The sequence below is a fragment of the Athene cunicularia genome, assembly GCF_003259725.1.
Source record: "Athene cunicularia isolate RWA chromosome 5 unlocalized genomic scaffold, athCun1 chr5_part3, whole genome shotgun sequence".
Lineage (NCBI taxonomy): Eukaryota > Metazoa > Chordata > Aves > Strigiformes > Strigidae > Athene > Athene cunicularia.
In genome coordinates, this window is record NW_020799103.1 from 5770335 (window position 1) to 5789725 (window position 19391).

The following is a 19391-nucleotide window of genomic DNA, read 5'->3' on the forward strand; positions in this document are numbered from 1 at the left end:
AGCTATTGTGACTTTTTGTCTTGAAGGCATAATTAAGACACTCCTCGCATCTCAGCCATGTGCCTAAGATGAATGCTGCCTAGGAACTTCCCCATCATCTTGTAGGTTCAAACCCCAATAAATAGTTTTCTGAATTAAGACTCTTGAGACACAGAGTAGACAAATGTGTACTTTAATGTGCTCCCCTGGTGTAATAAAAAGGTTTCTTAAGAAAGAACATTCACATCTCCAGTACAACTTCAAGAGTGAAAGAGGCAATAAATTTAATGTTGTTTTGCTAACTGAAGGTTAAATATTTACATAGCACTTACATTTCAAAAGAAAGCTTGAGAGCCTAAGCTTGCCAAGGGCTTGGGCAGAAGAGATATTATCCAGAAGATAAAGGGATAATCATGAGGATGCTATAAGCATAGAGCTTTATTCTCTGTGCACTGAGTCAAGTTCAGGTTTGAGCACAACCCTTTAGGGATGCTGAGAGGTGAGCCCTCCGTGTCCTAAACACCCAATCCCCTCTGTTTAGGGAGCTGCATGGCTATGGCCTCAGGTCTAGACCTGTGGCTCTGGTAAACATGCCTCAACTTACATGAGTAGTATGTTAATTTTGCTAGAACTTTCACAGCTTTGAAGAACTGGACTAAATCTTAATGAGTAAAAAAACAGAAGCCAGGGAGAAAAAGAGAGACAACTCACAACATCAATCAGTATTACACAAGCACATAGGAACAACCTAATGACAGGTGACAGATTCCATCAGTAGTAAGCACATATATCCTATCAGAGGATGGCAGTAAGTCATCAGCAGCATTGGAAAACAGAGGTTCAAGATAGCAAGATAAAGTTTTCTTGTTCTGAAAAAAGCATATTTATCTTTCATTATTTCCAGTAGGTCATTCCTATATGGGAAATATTTTTGCCAGTGCGTATGTAGGAGAGAATTTTTAAGGAAGTTGTACAAAGCAAGCTTGTGCAAAAACCTAGAGATCTGGGAAAGCATCAACTACTTTGTGCATGTTTGTACTAAATCTGACATTTGATCTTAAGTAATTTGAATGGGTTTGACAAAGTAAAATCAGTTCACCATGACTAACACTGATGTTACATCTCGGCTGAAATTACTTTATTGCCAAACAATGAAAGCTAAAAAAGTGCTTAGCAATATAAAATAGTCAAGCTTCATTTTAAGTGTTCAACTTTGATATCATAAATGTGCCTTTAATGCAAGTAAATTAGAGTCCAAACAATTTTTTTTTTTTCTCCCAAGCTCACAGGCAATTGCATCAAGACACAAAAGGATAAAACCTGGAGATTTATAGTTCTTACAGTTCTTACAGAAAAAGCAGACCAGGATCTACAGAAGAGGTACAGAGAGAAGAGTACACACAACTAGTTGAGCAGCTCATGGACCGGTATTAGCTGGTGACACGTCATAACCAGGTAGTGACCAGGAGCCATTCCCCACTTCAACAGGAATGAACAGAAAACCCAAGAGAGGAGCAGCATGCCTGGTCAGCCAAAGCCCCAGCAGCTGTCTGGGGAGCAACTGGACTGAATATAAGCACCCACAGTGGAGAAAAAAAAAAAAACAAAAAACAAAAAACAAAAAAGGCAAATATTGGAATACTTCTGCACACCTGTTAAATTTTAAATACGCTTAGGAAGCAACTGATGTGAAATATCTGCCTGGACTCACTTCTGCATATATACAGTGTTATTACACATTGCCCTCCGAAAATCAAATCTTCAAGTTCCTCCTTTCAAAAAGCTTCATATAGCTTTAAAAATGCTGAGGGAGTTCCACCGCTGGACACTAACAATACTCCTGTTAAATATCCTGGCTAGAACAGAAATTTATTTTTTTTTTAAGCTTTCTGAAAAAAGCAAGCTAGAGATGTCAGAGGTCCTAAATGCTTTGAATACATCAGTGTTTAAACACTTGTTTTCTTCCTCTATGGTATGGTTATGGGAACTAGGTACTGGAATGTTCATTTTCCAAAGAGTTGTATTTATTATGCTGTCACTGTTTGTAAACTTTCACATGAGTTTATGCATAAAAGCAAAGGTCTAACTGATTAGGTGAATAGCTGCTAATTACAGGGAGGTGTTATGCATCCGCATCAGAAAAGCCCAGGGAAGATAAAAAAATGATATTTAGGAAATGGAACAAGGCTACCACACATAGCCAAGAGGAAGCATTCAACTCTCCAGCGGCAGAGGAGTGAGCGGAGCGCCCTGGCTGCAGACTTGGCATCCCCAGCTGCTCATCGCACCCGTTATCACCACACTGACCAAGGCAGGCCACGAGCTGTGTATCAGCCTGTCCGTCTCCCTTTTTACCCAACGTAGGATCACCAGCTCAGGTCTGTGGGCAGAGGCTGGCAGATCAGCGTGAACAACCAGCTGAGTAGACCGGAGGGCGCAGGGCTCTGCGCCATCAAAACCTAACATGAAGGTGAACAGGAGGAGTGGGGAGAGCAAAAGACAGAAGGAGCAATACTGGGCAGAAATCGGCCGAGTCACAAGTAACTGGATTATAAAATCAACATTACCAAAAAAAAATTCACGGACACCAGAGGGAAGAAACATTATATAAAGACTATAAGCATGTGCTACAAACTTCACCACATTTTTTTCCAACAGCCTATTACGAAGCTCAAATCATCCTAATCCTTTGACCCTGCTGAGATCTGTTGTTTCCATTTTGTGGTTTTTGTTTGTAATGAGGGCAGAAATAATGTGATCTAATTTAATAATAGAAATTCAGATACACAATAGATAACAAATGTTATAATTTAACAATTGACTAATGAGAACATTTTTTAATTAGTTTATAACTCTTCAGATACAGCACTGACTTGATGAAAAATCATGAAGGAAGGATAAATTGCCTTTCTCTAAGACAAGTTAAACTCTTTCTGTTCTAATAATGAGTAACAAATAAAGCAATTTCATTATTTGGCACAGATTTATAATTTGAATATTAACATTTGATGTTTCTGCTCCCCCCAGAGAGTAGTCATCTTTGGATTTAAGATTTGGAAAAAGTGAGCACAATAGGGGATAAAGATTAAGAAGGCTAGGGGGGGAAAAAAAAAAAGATAAAAGAAAGAGGGAATGAACAAGACCAGTCTGCCAAGAGGGATTGTCCTGGTTTGAGGGAGAGGCAGGGGGTTTTGCTAGCAGCAGAGGAGGCTAGAACAGCGGCCCCCTGTGCGAAGCTTCACGGAGCTCCCCCAGCTTCAAGTCAGACCTGCCTCTGCACCAAGGCCAGGCCAATTAGCTGTGTCTCTGTGATGATGTATTTAAGAAGGGGAATCTGAGAGGGGTAGTGGGAGCTGGGAGAAGTTGCCAGAACACCGAGGTCAGTGGAGGAAAGGAGGCGAGGGTGGGGAGGAGCATCACTCAGAGTGGAGCTGAGAGCGACCTCCAGCCAACCCAGGTGAGTTTGCCCAAGGAAGGCTGGGAACCTCTGGGAAGAAGGTCCCGCTGCTGTGGTCACCTCAACACCAAACTACAACACGCAGGGGTGACCCACACGCCCGTGGGAGCGACTCGTATTGGAGCTGGTTTGTGGAGCGCTGTCTCCTGTGAGAGGGGGACTGTGCTGGGAGAGGGGAGGGAGGCCGGGGGCTCCCCTCGCCCTGAGGAGGAACAAGCACCAGGACTGACCACACCTCCCGTTCCCTGTCCCCTGAGCCACTGCACAGGACGGGGGAGAGATATCGGGAGCAAAGCTGAGCCCAGGAAGAAGGGAGGGATGAGGGAAGGTGTCTTCAAGATGTGGTAATGCTTCTCATTCTCATCTCTTAAGCGTTGTTGTTGGTATCTGTATTAAATCTATGGGTTTTTTTCTTCCCCTAACGCCTCTGCCTTTTGCCCATGACCATAATGAAGTCATCCCTCCCTGTCCTTACATCAATTCCTGAGCCTTTTGCTTCCTCCCAGCGCTAAGCGGGAAGGGGGCAGGGAGCAGCTGTGTGACCCTCAGTCGCCCTCTGAGCTCCAACCACGGCGGGGATGTACACCGTGTCTTTATACAACCAGCACTCGGAGAACGCAACTCCTCTCGCTCTCTCACTTCGGATGTATCCGCACCTGTACTGCTCAGCCTTCGTTAGCTCCCAAGCAATTGAGGACAACTCCTCTGAAACACTTTGGGCCAGACCAAGAGACAGAAAGTAAAAAACACCGTGAAAGATTTTGAAAAGAAATTGCACAACTGCCGTGAAGGCCATAACACTTAAAGTGTAAACTCAGCCAAGGCCCCAGCGCTGATGTTAACCATTTTACATACACGGAGTTGACTGGGAGAAGAGTAATTATTTTTAAAGTGACTTTCCAGCATGAAACATGGCGTCATCACTGCAAGAGCCATTTGGCAGTCTGCATCTTCAATATATACAACCACCCCGCTCAATATACTTATCGCTGCAAGACAGCTAGATCTTAAGTAGTATTTGTCAAGAGTTTTTCTTGATTCTACCAACTGACAAAAAAGTAATCGCTGGCGAGTAAACAAGTAAGTGTTCACACTGAGTATTTTATCCTGGAGATAATATACCTGGGCAGTACAGACAGAGTCATAATTAACAACAATAAACCACCTCTCTTGTCCTTGCAACAGTAAGGAAGAGAATAATTTGAATCTTCAGTTATTATTATCTCTCAGTCTATTTTTATAGCTTGTCTCTTCCACTGTAGTGTCAATACTTTAGGGAAGCGATGATATATTTTTCATTAATCTTAACAATTTCTACAGGCTTCTCTAGCACTCTTTATCAGAGCGCACAGAATATTGAAATACAGTTTACCTGATGTGTTGATAAAAACTTCCAAATTCACAGCTAAGGATCATACATTCAGTTAGGTATAAGTAATTGTATATACAGAGTGAAACTTGAAAACATTGTGTTAATTATTCTAATGCTCAAAGATACAGCAGAAAGGACAAGTCAAGCTTTTAAAGTCAATGACTGCGTTGCAGGCAGACTTTTCACGCCCCCCTGCAGCAGAAGCAGCTGTAAAGTGGTTGAGGTTAAAAGTATCAAGAAAAAAAAAAAAAAAAAAAAAAAAAATCCCATTTTTCACCATTCTTATATCATGCCCAAAACGAAGTATGGTGTATTCTAAACCACCCAGTTGTGAGTAATAATCACGAGTAACCTGGACATCCATGCAGAAGGGACAAAAATGCTTGCTGAACAAAACACTTGAGGTTTGTGGAAGAGATGCTTAACTACAGACTCTTCACTCGGTCTGATATTCACAGCCTCGAACCTGCACCTCAGCGCCAGAGTTGAACTTTCACTCGAGCCCTAAGGTCCAGTCTTCCTCTTCAGATTTGGTTGGAGGATGAAAGGCTGGTCATCTCTTACCTGCTTTTTCAGTACTGAGAGTACCTGTCAAGAGAGCAGCTGATTGGGGATTTGTGTGTTTTCAGTCTGAAAATAATAAATCGGAACTAGCCAGTCTGAAAGCAAAATGAGAAACTCTGCTCCTTCCAACGCAGTCAGGCAGAGACCAAACCGTGAGGAAGGAAATTAAGCTGCACTCAGAGAAAGCACAACTGGGGGCACGATACTTAATAACTCTAAGATGAAATGTGGCTTAGATCTCATTTAACACACACAGACCTCTAAACGTACAAATATTCCTAAAATCCTCCAGCCTTCGAGTGTCAGGGCTGGAAGAGGGTTAAGGGCAGAGTGAGTGAAGAAGAGCTAGTGAAACTCATCACAGAGTCTAAACACAAGCACTTTTTTTTTCCCCCTTTTCTACATTCTACATAAAATAACATTTCAGGAATAGATGGATAACCATGTGTCTCTAAGAACAAGGTTACATGGGGGCACCTGGAACCAGACAGTAGACATACAGAACACTTCAAGAACAGCCTGCTGAACAAATAATTAGCTTCTGTGGTTGTGTTTTTTTTTTTTTTTTTTTTTTTTTTTGCATCTAGATGTTGATGCTGAGGTTTATATAAAGCATGTGTACAACTAGAAAATTTTAACTGAGGGGAAAAAAAAAGCTCAAAAGTGCTGAAATTTCAACCCGTCTGATGCAGAAAAGCTTAAAACATTTAAACAATACTGGATTTTTCAACCGTGTTTTAGTTTGACTTGATGTTGATTTGGTTATAAACACGCTTCACTCTGTTCTAATAGGGATTTAAACTGGGGACCGACATTAACAGTTTCTGAGTATCACAGGCATAGATACCTTAGTTGTACGAGCTACAGAAAATATATTCATGAATTTGATCGAACTGTGACAGTTAATATAGGACAGGCCAGAAAGTACCCCATGTATTTACTAATAAACAAGACCCGTGAGAGTTAGCAGAAGAGTTTTACATGTTTCACTGCGTTTCACCTGCAAAGCACAAGTGCCCATCTGAAGAGATTTTTCAAAGGAAAGAATTTTGTTATAACCGATTTCTTGGCTAAGTTCATTATTGTCATTGTTAGCCAGAACCCTCCTCAGAGCCCTATTTATTATAGCAGAAACCATAAGATGAATAGGCTAATTTCACTTCTAAAGATTAAAACTGAGATAAGAAGGAATTCTAGAGTAAGGTAGTTGAATCAGCCTAAATTCCCAAGCGACCTAGTACAGATTTTTCCCAGCTTGCAGATACAGCTGAAGACTCTTCAAATGAATAACGGTCTCTCAAAATAAAGAGCTAAGATCAAGCAGAATTGCTATCTCAATACATCCACTGATTTTGTACAGACTAGAACAGTAAGTATAAACGACGCGTTGTAGAAAAGGAAACCCCTTCATATTTACATCAATGGCTGTTGTAGTTCCAACTCACCAGTTTGACCCGTCTTTCTTCCGCCACTCAAAAAATTCTCGTCTTCCATACTGCTGCGTCAATATTAATACAACAGATAGTGTTTCTAGAACGCTGTCTTACACCAGTTGCCCTGGACTTTCCCCTTCCATCACGTATTTCTTTGCTGTACGTTGGTTACCTCCCACTGAAGACTCTTCCTTGCTTTCTCCAGGAGGATTTACTTAACCCACTCAGTGTTCTCCCCCACAATTATCACTGACTCACGCTGGCTTGACATTCAGGCTTCCAGCAATTGCTGCTAATGAGATTAAATTGTGCTTCATTAAAGAAATTCATGTTATCCTAGTCGCATATTTGTCTAATCAGCTTGCATCTTGATGAGACTTAAGCATACGTGTGCGTACAGGAGCCATCACACCTAGATAGAAACTGTTTTCTTTCACGTGTTTAAGACCACAGGAATTTAAATCACTTTGTTAGAAAAGTATAAGAAACGTTGGAGATAAGGAAGTTTCTTTTTTTCCTGTTAAGACCACAGTGACTTCTGTCCAGGTTTTTTGTTTTGGTTTGTTTTTTTTTTAAAAAAACCCAACCTCTTAGTAGTTATATGCAAGAGTATTTCATGCAGTTTCCTAAACAGCATCAATTCTAATAAACCAAGACAGGTTTCATTAATACAGCTGCTCACATAGGAGCAAGAAAAACTCTTCTAGGCAGAAATGAGTTTGCATTTCAATCATGCAACTTTTTTATGTCTGAAAAATATACCAATTAGAATATACCTATCAATGAATAATTATTGTAGCACAGCAATTATTTTCCCAGAAGATAGATGGTAAGAAATCAGTGAAGAGTAATGAGTGCTTATCTAGAATTACAATGTTTTGTTGGAATGCGCTACAATATCTTTCCTATTTATTTTCTAAAGGTCTAAATAGTTTAGGTGTATTCTATGTTAGCTCCTATGAATAAAAAATAAAGTTGTGCCGATTGCCTAAGATGATAGAGGGCTTGTTCTTTGTAATTCTTAATTAAAAGTAGGTTTATCTGGTATGAGGAAGCACAGTAAAATGTTAAGTTCGAAACTTGAACTTTATTATCGCACTACCTGCAAGGAAAGAAAAAAAAATAAAAAAAATCAAGAAGTTTAAGACTAAAACCTATTTCATTGCACTCAATTTTTTTCTCCCTGATCTGACTGACTGTGATCCATATGTCCCTGTTAACTAACTCACACTACGCACCTTTTAGATTTTTTTCTCTTTAATCTGTCCAACAATTACCATTTGACAATACAAGTGAGGAACACCCAGGGATATTTACTCTCAATATCCCCAACTGCCTGGAACGTGGAAGTGGCCAAAACCTGTTCAGGTTAGTTACAGCCTGTACTTCGATTACACATACCTCATCCGTATTTCTAGATTAAGAAAATTTCATTATTACTTATTTTGGGTAAATCTTCATCTTAAAAAAAAAACCAAAAAAAAAACCAAACAAACCATATAAATACTGATGCCATAAAGTAACATCAAAATAACTAGGGTATATTAATCACTAAAGTAAACAAAAATTTCATGCTTTGCAGAGGTCTATTTTATCCGTGACCTGAAGAAATAGTGTAAAACTAAAAATACAAAGCTTTATAGTTTCAAAAAATCTGGAAAGACATCAAATAAAGTCTGCAATTAGTGTAGAGGGTTAGCCCGCCTCCCCCCCCCAGTTCTTACAGTATTTTCATTCATGTCCTGAATACAAGCTTAGTCCTGTTTCCTCACTGGGAACTGGACTCTGACCTCAGCTTACCTTGGGTGTTACACTAGAGCCATTTGACAGAACTGGTGACAGCTGTATTTCAGGAGGTGCTTTACTGCACTGAAAAGTGAAAATCTTTTTCGTTATCTGTAACTTGCACAAGTTTTCAGTACTATTAAGGTTCTAATGTAAAAAATGCAAATGACTGGATTTGTATACCTAAGATACTTGTGGCCATCTTCAAGTCCTTTAGCATCCCAAACTGTATGGGTAAAATATAATTCAGTAGGAGAAGCATTTACTCATTTTCTGAGGCGTTATCTTGCTTGAAAACCATCTAGAGTTTAAATAAATGGGCTGAAGTTTGCCTAACAACCCAGCATCTCCTCTCACATTCCCCATTAGTCTAGTATCTAAACCGAGAACTCATTACATTCATCTTTAAGTCTGTCACGCTACAATTTTCCCCAAAATATCATTAATGGAGCAAAGATTTCCATTTACATTAATTGCAAATTAACTCTTTGAATGCAGTTTCAAGACTACCCAGATGTATTTCGTGCCAAGCATGGTATTCGTGTAATAACACTACGTCTCCAGTGCCTGAGAATTCCAGAACCTTACCCTGATTTAAGAAGAGTTTAAAAATAGAATATACTCGGTTAGTGATTTTCTGCCCATTCAACCCAAAGACACCAGCATGAAGCTCTTCAAATGCCTGTCAACCATTTAATCTCACCCCAACAAGCAGAATTGCTTTACCTTTCATTTATTATAAATACTTCATAAAAATGCTTCAGTATACTGTTTTTCTGCAAGACTTCAGTCTGAGGAAATATACAGATGCGGTGTCAGTGTTGCAGTAATTTTTCCATATTAAAAAAAATGGACCCTCTTTCTGTTCCATTATTAAAAACTTGTTCTTTGCCACTTAAAGCAAAAAAGAAAGCATTCACCACTTATTTGCACTTGCTTTTTAGATGGTTTTGCAGGTCCAGCTGGAACCTGTTCTCAGTGTGAAACGAGTAGGACTGTGCAGTTCTCCATTTTAAATGGCACCACTGATAAATTTTGAGGCCACGACCCCCATTTTTAAGACAGTTTTGAATTCTGTGCGTCCCCTCGTTCTGTGTTGCCTGTGCCCTTCACAGTCAAGCTCCTGGCGCTTCACCCACCCGTTCCATCACCAACCATGCCCTTCTCAGACCCAACACCATTCTCGCTTGAAGGCGACCCATGTCACACATACTCCCTGCGCCACGCAGCCAGACGTTCTGTCAGTCGTGCTGTGACGGTTTCATTAACACCATGCCATCTCCCTGTTGTTGAGGCTTAGCTTCATCATCATCATCACAGAATTAGCAGTTTCTCCAAAGAACCACTTACTAGTAGGAGCAAAGTTTACATATTTTTGTAAAGCCAGATCTTCCTTTTCTCGTGGACAAATATTTGTAGCAAAGGGCAGGAGGTTTAACAAACTGACAGACCCCACAAATCCCTCCAATTACTCCTTCACAGGGCCATATTTTTGTCTTTTGCAACTAAATCACACATAACATTTTTTTTTAACTAATTGAAAAAAATCTTTCCTTCAAGGAGTCAGTGCTTATGTACTTTGCTTTTTACACATCATCTTGTTACCCCTCTGGCACTGGTTTCAAACACAGTAACGTGATTAAAGCAATTCTGTAGGATAACAGCCTACCAAGCGCTCCACAAGTCATCTTTGGAGAAGTGGATGTCAGTCACATCTGACCAATTTGTCAAAAGCAACGTTAGAGAAAAGGAAAGCTTGCGTGAAGCTTTGTCTACTAAGACTGCCGCTGCACAAAATTATTTCTCTGGTTTATAAAGATGTTTCCACATTTAGAAGAAAAAAAAAAAACACACCAAAATATAGATCATCTAATCCCTGGAGTTCTTGACCTGGTACTGAGAAAAAGCAGGAAATATTTTAGCAAATATTCATTTAGCAGCTACCTGCAGGAAAAGAAAATAAACCAGATTATTAACACCAAGACAGTCACTGTGACACAGCCCCTGTAAAACGAGAGTAACAGGGCTGGTTTGGGGCAGGGTGTGTGTCTGTGCACATTAAAAAAATGGAGAGGGAGGTAAAATAATTCAGACACCCAAATGCCTCCTATAATCTGGGGTTTTTTTTGGTAAGGGAAGTATACCACAGGGTTCCGACAGTCAGGTACGCTTTAGGCAGATTACTCAGACTTAATATTCACAGTCCTCGCTTCTCTCAAATGTTTTATGAGGCTAGAGTAAAAGCATCTTATATCCCTATTCCAGAACATGCAATATTTATGATGTGCTTAGGGTAATGAAATGGATTTGATGGATGTTCTGAATGCATACATAAAGCAAGGTCTGTGTTGAAGCAAGCAGAAGCTTTCCCATGTCAGCTTGGTCACTAGAATATCAATAGAATGTTCCTCCCTTTCCAGAATAAATGAAGAAATAGCAAGGTAGTTCACTCTGATTTTTTTTTTTTTTCCCCCTAAGGTGGGACATCAAAGTTCCTCCTTCCTACTCCAAGAAGCTTCTTCACTCCTAAACACTTATGTCTTCTCTACTACATCTACTGTTTAAGAGTGAAAGGGAATAAAACACGTTTATCGGTGTGCCGGTTTTGGCTGAGGTAGAGTTCATTTTCGTCACAGTAGCTAGCACAGGACTGCGTTTGGGGTTTGTGCTGCAGCGTTGACAACGCAGGGACGTTTTCATTAATGCTGAGCAGTGCTCACGCGGAGTGAAGACCTTTTCTGTTGCTCACCCCACCAACGAGAGGGCTGGGGTGCACAAGGAGTTGGGAGGGGACGCAGGTGGCACAGCTGACCACGGGGATATCCTGTGCTGTACAGCGCGATGCTCAGCATACAAAGCTGGGGGAAGGAAGGGGGGGATCTTCAGAGTGACGGCATTCGTCTTCCCAAGTCACCGTTATGCCTGATGGAGCCCGGCTGAGCCTGCCCATGGGAAGCGGTGAATGAATGCCTTGTTTTGCTTTGTTTGCACACGTGGCTTTTCCTTTACCTATTAAACTGTCTTCACCTCAACCCACAAATTTTCTCACTTTTACTCTTCCAATTCTCTCCCTCACCCCACCGTGTGGGAGTGAGCGAGTGGCCGTGTGGGGCTTAGTTACTAGCCAGGGTTAAACCACTGCACTAGAAAATCACCTCACCCAGGCATTCTTAAAAAAACCCCATATAACTCACATGGCTACAGAGCCAGACAGCAGCTCAAATGAAATATTGCTTCAGTATGAGCTTTTTTCCATGAGCAGAACAACACGATAGAATTACTTTTTTTTTTAAAAAAAGTTTTCATAAAACCGGATCAGTGCCCCCTCTCAGACACTTCATTAGTGGAGTATTCATGACCTGAATTGCTCAACCCAAATTCCCCGTCCATAATGAATAACACCATACTGCAGAATAATAGGCTTTATCCTAAACATAATTAGAATAAAAACACGGCTCGTACACACTATTTTTAGTGATCTTTTATTGACGAAACTAGTGTTTCAGAAGAGATCCTCCTCTCAGACCAATGATTAACATTAGGTGTTCGTAGCAGCTCTACCACTACTAAATAATGTGACAAAACACAAACATGTCTATATTTTGAGACAAAACCACTTTTTCAGTCGCCCATTTAGGAAGCCAAGATGAAAAGAGCAAGGAACACGCCAGATACCAAGTTCTTCGGTTGTATCTTGCAAAATTAGTAAAAATAAGTTCTTTAAAAAACAACAAAAAAAAAACCACTTAAGTGACACAAAACTATTAACACATTGTATAATATCAGGAAGTTTTATTTAAGTCATGTTAACTCATACTCAAATGATGATGAAATATAATTAAGGAATGTTTATTTTTCAGGTCTTTAGGGGTACTTCACACTATGAATGAATAGGAAGGCAAGAAAACTTTTAGGAGGTCAACTATGAAAATGTACTTCAAAGCAGTCTTTTCCCAGTGCTCATTTAGTCTCAACACATCCACTATGAACAACAGTAGCTCTTTACTTGAAATTATTTTCCAACAAAAAAAAAGTGGATTTTTCAACTTCTCTGAATATCTACAATCTAGGGAACCCTAGACTGGTGCTTCTAAGCACTGTATTTCTTGTCAGCATTGTAATTTTCCACCACAAACCAAAACCCAATTTCCAGTAACAACTACTCATTAAGTACCAGATATCAGTTAAAGCTCTCTGAAATTCATTTTGACAAATACAAACAGGATTTCCCAGCGACACTTTAGAAAATGTATATTTCTCTGTGCCGTAATTGCATTTTATGAACTCATTTGAGGAGAAAAAGATATGTTCCACATCGTGCCCACATTAAAAATATAAAGGAATATAAATGGCTTTCTGTTTTATTGTTGGTCCAAATTTTGCAGACACAAAATAAAGAATTAGCTCAAGGGCCTGTCAAAATCCAAGGTTTGTTTTTTTTTTTTTTCTTTTACACAGTACCAGTCACAAAACAGAAAGTCAAATTTGAAATAAAATCTAAAATTAGAGATTATTTTCTTTACTGAAGAGTACTGAATTAAGAAAAGCAACTGTCAAGCAACATTTTTTTCCCCCCTCAGAAATCTACTTTTGAAATTTGAAACTGAACATCAAAAACATGGCATGACTCAGTAACATATTGAGCACCAGCTCAGTAACACTCACATTTCTGTAGACAAAGACCAATTTCCTGCTAACTCCCCTCCTTAAAAGAGAAGGAACAAAATCAGTATTCATAGGAGTTTGTGATCATCTGACTTTTTCCCCCACTTATTCTAGACTACAGGATAATTTACTGTGGAAAGTATCATTGGACGTCACTTCTCGTCTGTCATCAGAGGCTTGTTCAAGCAGTTGCGTGGCTAAGTGTGGAATAGCTCCGAGGATGGCATGCTCAAGTGCTTCATCACCCTCACAACGAGGAAAAACCTTATACCTACCAGCAATTTCCCATTTTCTAAATGACATTCCTTGTCCCTCGTCACGTTACAGTGCCTCAGACAATGCTGAGGTTGCTCCTTACACTTCCCGAGGCTGAAGGCATCTGGCCCTCGCAGCCTTTCCCGTGTACCCTGCTCCAGGTTCCTGAGCATCGTGGTGGTCCCACTGCTGGTCGTCCTCCAGCACACCAGTTTCTCACTGGGGAGCCCAAAGCAGGGCACGGTAGTCCAGGTACTGTTTCAGAGGTGCTGAACACCGGGGAAGAATTACATCCCTGCCGGGTACTCTGACTACTAGAGAACAACGTGACCAGCCTTCCTCCCTGCAACCCTGCACTGACGACTCCTCTTTGACTTGTCCACCATGACTCCCTGCTCTTTTTCTACAGCAAAACTGCTCCCTACCCAGTCAGTACACTCTTTATTGTTACCTGGGGTTATATCACTCCACATAAATGACTTCACACTGACCTGCACTGAACCTCATGAGGTTCGTGTCAGCCCATTTCTCCAACCTGCCAGGAATCCCCTGAGCAGCAGACCCGCACTTTACCACCCTCCTTTATTCGCTGTGTACAAACTCAGTGAAGGCCACCAAGCAACACTGAGCCCAGTATAAATCCCACAAAAAAGGCAGTATAACCAGCTAAGACTTTACACCACTGTCCCGTTCCTAGTTGACGTTCCTGCAACTCATGACCCTGAAATTGCTTCCAGTAGCATTTTCCAGCTAGAGGCAGTATGAAACCTAAGCCCCAAGAAATGCAAGAGCCACCTCAGTCCTTTCTGTATAGCATGAGAGGAGACCAGTATTAAATAAAACTGACACTTTAGGAGAATTAAGTTAACTGATAGCTTTGATCGGCCTTCACGAGATAAGGAGCATAATCACTGAATAAACTGATAGAAAATAAATTGATACATCTCCTAATACATTTAAGGAGTTCCTTTCCCGAATATAAAGTAGGATAAGAAGAAACACAGATGATTAGCAAACAGTGAAAGGTAAGGATGTTCTAGGAAGAAAAACTGAAGTTACAAGCACAATTTAAACTAAAAACAAGATACCCACGGAAATAGACTACTTGCAATTCTACAATAAAAGTGTTCACCTCTAATAAATTAGTATTTTAGAGAGCTGAACCTTGAATACCTTAATCTTAATACTTGGAAGTGGGACAACACACCACAGTTGCTTTATTTAATTATATAGTTCATTATGCATGCTTGTAGATTCTGTCCTATTAAAAGGATAGGTAGAAAAAAAAAAAGCAGATGTAAAACGTGTTCAGTCTGTTGGCTATTGTTAACCAAAACCACCTGGAGAAAAACTGAGCCACACATCACTCCATCTGTGAGAACTACTGAGAATTCAGGTAGGGAAAAACAGCTAAAAACCATGTGGCAGGGAACCTGTATCACAAATGGATATGAGATAGAAAGCATAAAAATTAAGAACAGAATTGATCAGATATTTTCCACATGAATTATTACATGATATAGATTTTTTTTTTCAGTGTCCCTGCAGATGAAATCACACTATCGTTTTGCTAAAACTTATTTAAAATGATTCCTTCAGTTCAACTTGAGAAACATTTCATTTTATATACACTCTCGTTGTAATATTAATCTGTTGTCTTGCATATACTGTAATCCCAGCCTGTATGCACTTCCTGTGAGACAGGCTCCTCCACTCTCTCCCCGAGCAAATGGCAGATTTCCATCTTCCTGATAAGTGCACTTTGTTATAAGCTTATCCTGAATTCAGTCTAACCCTACAGAAGGATAAAAAGCATTGGTTTCTCTGACTCCACCCTAACAATGATGTCCACTTAAGACAAATCAGAAGCTTACTCAGACACTGAAATGTTCATCTCCAATATAAAAACAGGGATTTGAATACCACAAAAAAAAACCCCAACTATTTCACAGGACATCCGCTAATTCCTATTTCTTGTTGGCAGGCAAATCTGAAATAGTTCCCTTCCCTCCCGTCCCCTCCTCTCCCTCTTGGCAGCCCCACACTGATACATTTTTTATGAGACTTATAAAATTTCATAATGCTTTTATAAATGTGAAAGTTTAGTATCAGTCAGATGCTTCTGAGCACCCGGCAGTTCCACTTATTGTCAGTATGACCCAAATAGAATTCAGCAGGCATGACTCTACATATTTGATAGTATATTATCGATGGAAGTGAAACAATCCTGACAGCAATTATTTAAAGAAACAAGGTGACAATTAGAGGTATGGAAAAAAAGGATAACCAACACAGCAATGCAAGTGAGCACTAATATACCCTTTAATACAAAATAAAGACACAGACGTTAGCATGTGGACACCTTCTAAACAGCAGCACAAATCCCACTTGCGAATGGACAACCACCGACTCCCTCCCAAAGTCAGACCCACCCTGAGGGTGCCCCTCTCAGGGCTGGTGTTGCTGCTTGGCAGCATGTACGTATCACATACACCAGCAGAAGTGAGCACAAAGTATGACTACCACGAACAAGCTCCACGACAAACCATAAATTAACTTTTAAAAAAGGCAATAAGGTGCACCTACAGCTCCTGCTCCAGATGCTTCCCACGTTGTAGTGAAAATACATTAAGATCTATAACGAAAACTCTCCTATCTTCCCCCTCTGAACATTAAAACCCCCAGAAGTACCATTTATTCAGTGATTTCAGATAGTCAGTTTACAAGGAATAAGGAAAACACTCCAGTAGCACAAGAGTTGCATCTAAATTTGCTAACAGGTGTGTTGAAAACCTCTGGGTGCTATGAGGACAAAGACCTGGCACACCGAACAGTCAAGGCTGTACAATGAAAATTTTGCACAGAATTGATTGCATTTGCTAGCAAAGGCAAATACTCCCCTACAATAAAAGCAAAATTGGAGCTGATCAAAGCATGGTTTGTTTTTTGGGAGGGGTTGTTTTCAGTAGAACGAAGGGATTATTCTGATGTTTGCTAGATAGGACTTATAACTGCTAAGAACTCACTCTGGACTAGGAGTGTGCTTATGGCCTGAAAAAACCCACACTCGCTTAGATGAATATCACCCTTTTCCACCTGCTGTTTGGATACAGTCCATCAGTCACATACCCAGTCCTGCAATAAAACATTCCAGGCCACCTGCCTGGGATGAGACTCAGCTCTAATTCGGCATAGCTAGGATTGCCTATCCCCAAAGCGTTTTGTGCTATTACAGTTTTGATCTCAGCCCTTAATAAATGTAAAAACACTCTTCTAGATTCTGCTTGTTGTGTACAAAACGCTGCTGCCCATCATAAGATGGAAGGTGAGGTATTTTTACATGGAATACCTTGGTTGGCAGGCACTAGCAGAGACGCACAACTAGATTTACGCAGCAATCATTACTAGAAAGCCACACAAGTTTTCAAGATAATATTAGGAGTCAAAATTATTTTAAAGAGGAAGCCAAACAGAAACCATTCATTCAGTTAATGCAAATGAAATAGCGCTGCTTTTTAGTTTTGGAAAATAATGAATGCAAAAGCTATTCATACAAAGTTTTGAAGGATAAGGCAAAAATATATTTCCGCATGTCATCTACGAGAGTATCTTGGTTCAGAATGTAACTTCGGTGCACAAAACCACACATCTGTAATGGTCATACATGGTTTGCTTTTCATGTTATTCAAATCTCACTCTCTCTACTATCACAACTACCAGTTTAAAAAAAAAAAAAACAACAAACAAAAAACAAAACTCCACATGTTTAGGAAAAGTGTTGCAGCACAACCTGCTCCTGGGTATCAGAGCTCCTCACCAAAGACACCTGCGATAGACTGTGGTCAGTTGATCACCGTTCCCACACATGCAGTCTGAACGCTACCGAGAACAACCTCCACATCAATTAATGCAACTGTGGTACACCCTGAGTTTCCAGCCTCTGTAGTGTAAGACTCTTTCCTCTAGAGATTTTTACTGCCTATTTACTAAATTTAAGGCTTTTTTTTTTTTTTATTTAACCAAAAAGGGAGGAAAAGAAAGAGAGACCACTCTCTCTTCGCTCACCTACAACAAAAGCAATTTTTATTCACTACGAGATTAGCAATTTATTCACTACAAGATTGTCCTGAAAGAAGTGAAGCTTGCACATCAATAGCAGGGAGATCTGGGGAAAGACAGTAGAAAAACATAGCAAAGGAGGCATGTAAAGCCAAATACCAGAGACATTAAAGAAAACAAGCCAAGCCGGGCTCTGGGCAACGCATAGGGGGGAATCGGACACAATTAAACTAACAGAAAGCAGCAATTGTTCCCAGGAAACAGGAACGCCAAGTTCTCTCCAGGACAGAGTGAACACAACATGGTTTTACAACAGCAAAAACACTATAAACACCTCCAGAATACCTGTTTGCAGAGGAGCTGCCATAAAACCCCCAGCCTCAGCAGAAGCACGTTCCCCATCCGCCCAGTACAAGTCCAAAAACACTGAGGTCAAAGAGAAACTTCTGGAAACAAAACCAAAAGTACAGATTCATACCTGAAACTCAACAACTTCTCACCCCCCAAAGAGAGCTGTGTCCCGGTCTCCAGCTTTCACGGGCAGAGGTGAACACAGGTGGTGGCACTTTGCATCAGGGCGGCAGCGGGGAGCATTGCACCCACCTGGAGGGCGCAGCGCCAGGTGACAATCACCCAGCTCTCACCCTGCTTTTGTGCTGCTGAAGAGGATGAACATGTAAAAATATAAGAACTAAAGGAATGCTCCCCAAGTCCATCTAGGTTTGTGCTCTGTTCCCAACACAGGAGCTAACTGGCAGCGCTCCGGTGTTTGTGCAGCCTCTGGATGTGGCTCCTCTGCTATCCATCCCTTGTCCCCCGGTACCTTCACAGCCCATGGCTGCTGTAGAGTGTGCCCCAATGCTCCTTGCCAGTATCTCTGAATAAACTGGGTTTTAACCTGCTGACACTGCGCCTCTGCAGCCGCCACCCAGGGCAAACAATTATTGAAGTTCGTTAAACACCATTTATTTACTTCCTTTTACTTGTTTTAAACCAAGCCAGCGTGACTTGGTGAGTATCAGCGTCACCTTCACCATCTCCATTGCCACCACGGTTTCACGCAGTCAGGCACCCCCCTCCCAGCCTTCCCCACTCATCACCGGGAACCTTTCAGGCTCTCTTCCCAGGGCAGCTGCTCTGTTCCTGCAGTCACATCACTGACTCTTTTCTGGCTCCATGGGGACATTCCTGAAGGGAGAAGTCCCGAGCTGCTCACTGTGTCCCACTCACGAGCACACCAAGGCTTTATAGAGCAGCAGAACTGTAACTTCTCCCTCACTTTTTCACTTTCTCTTGGCATCCAACATTTTGATAAGGAAAATATCTAATCAAATATTGTCTTCTGGATGTGGGACAGTTAATATTTCTTATTCTTTGAAAACATGTTGTTTGGATGACATTCTGCCTGCTCCCTCATATGCAGCGTGACTGACATGTTTAGAGCTAAGCAGCACAAAACTATTCAGGTATTGCTTATAAGATAAATTTCTGGTACCCAAAATGATTAGAAATATTTTTTTTCCCCATATGTTAACCTGTTAACATCAATATTGTGATCTTTACTACGAATCTAAATTCTAACGAGTTTCCAAAGACTACACATGACAGAAACTTGTAACCCTTTGAAGAGCAAAAGTGAAAACACAGCTGGAGAGCCAGTTCAGCCTGGCGTAGCGTACAGAGTATTCCCCTGAAGTGGGAGAGAAAGGATTCGAGGTGATATTCTGCCCTGGTCAGAACAGGAGGCTGAATCCAGATCCTCCTATCTCAATCCCAGAGCTCCCATATATATATATATATATATATATTTTTTTTCTTTTTT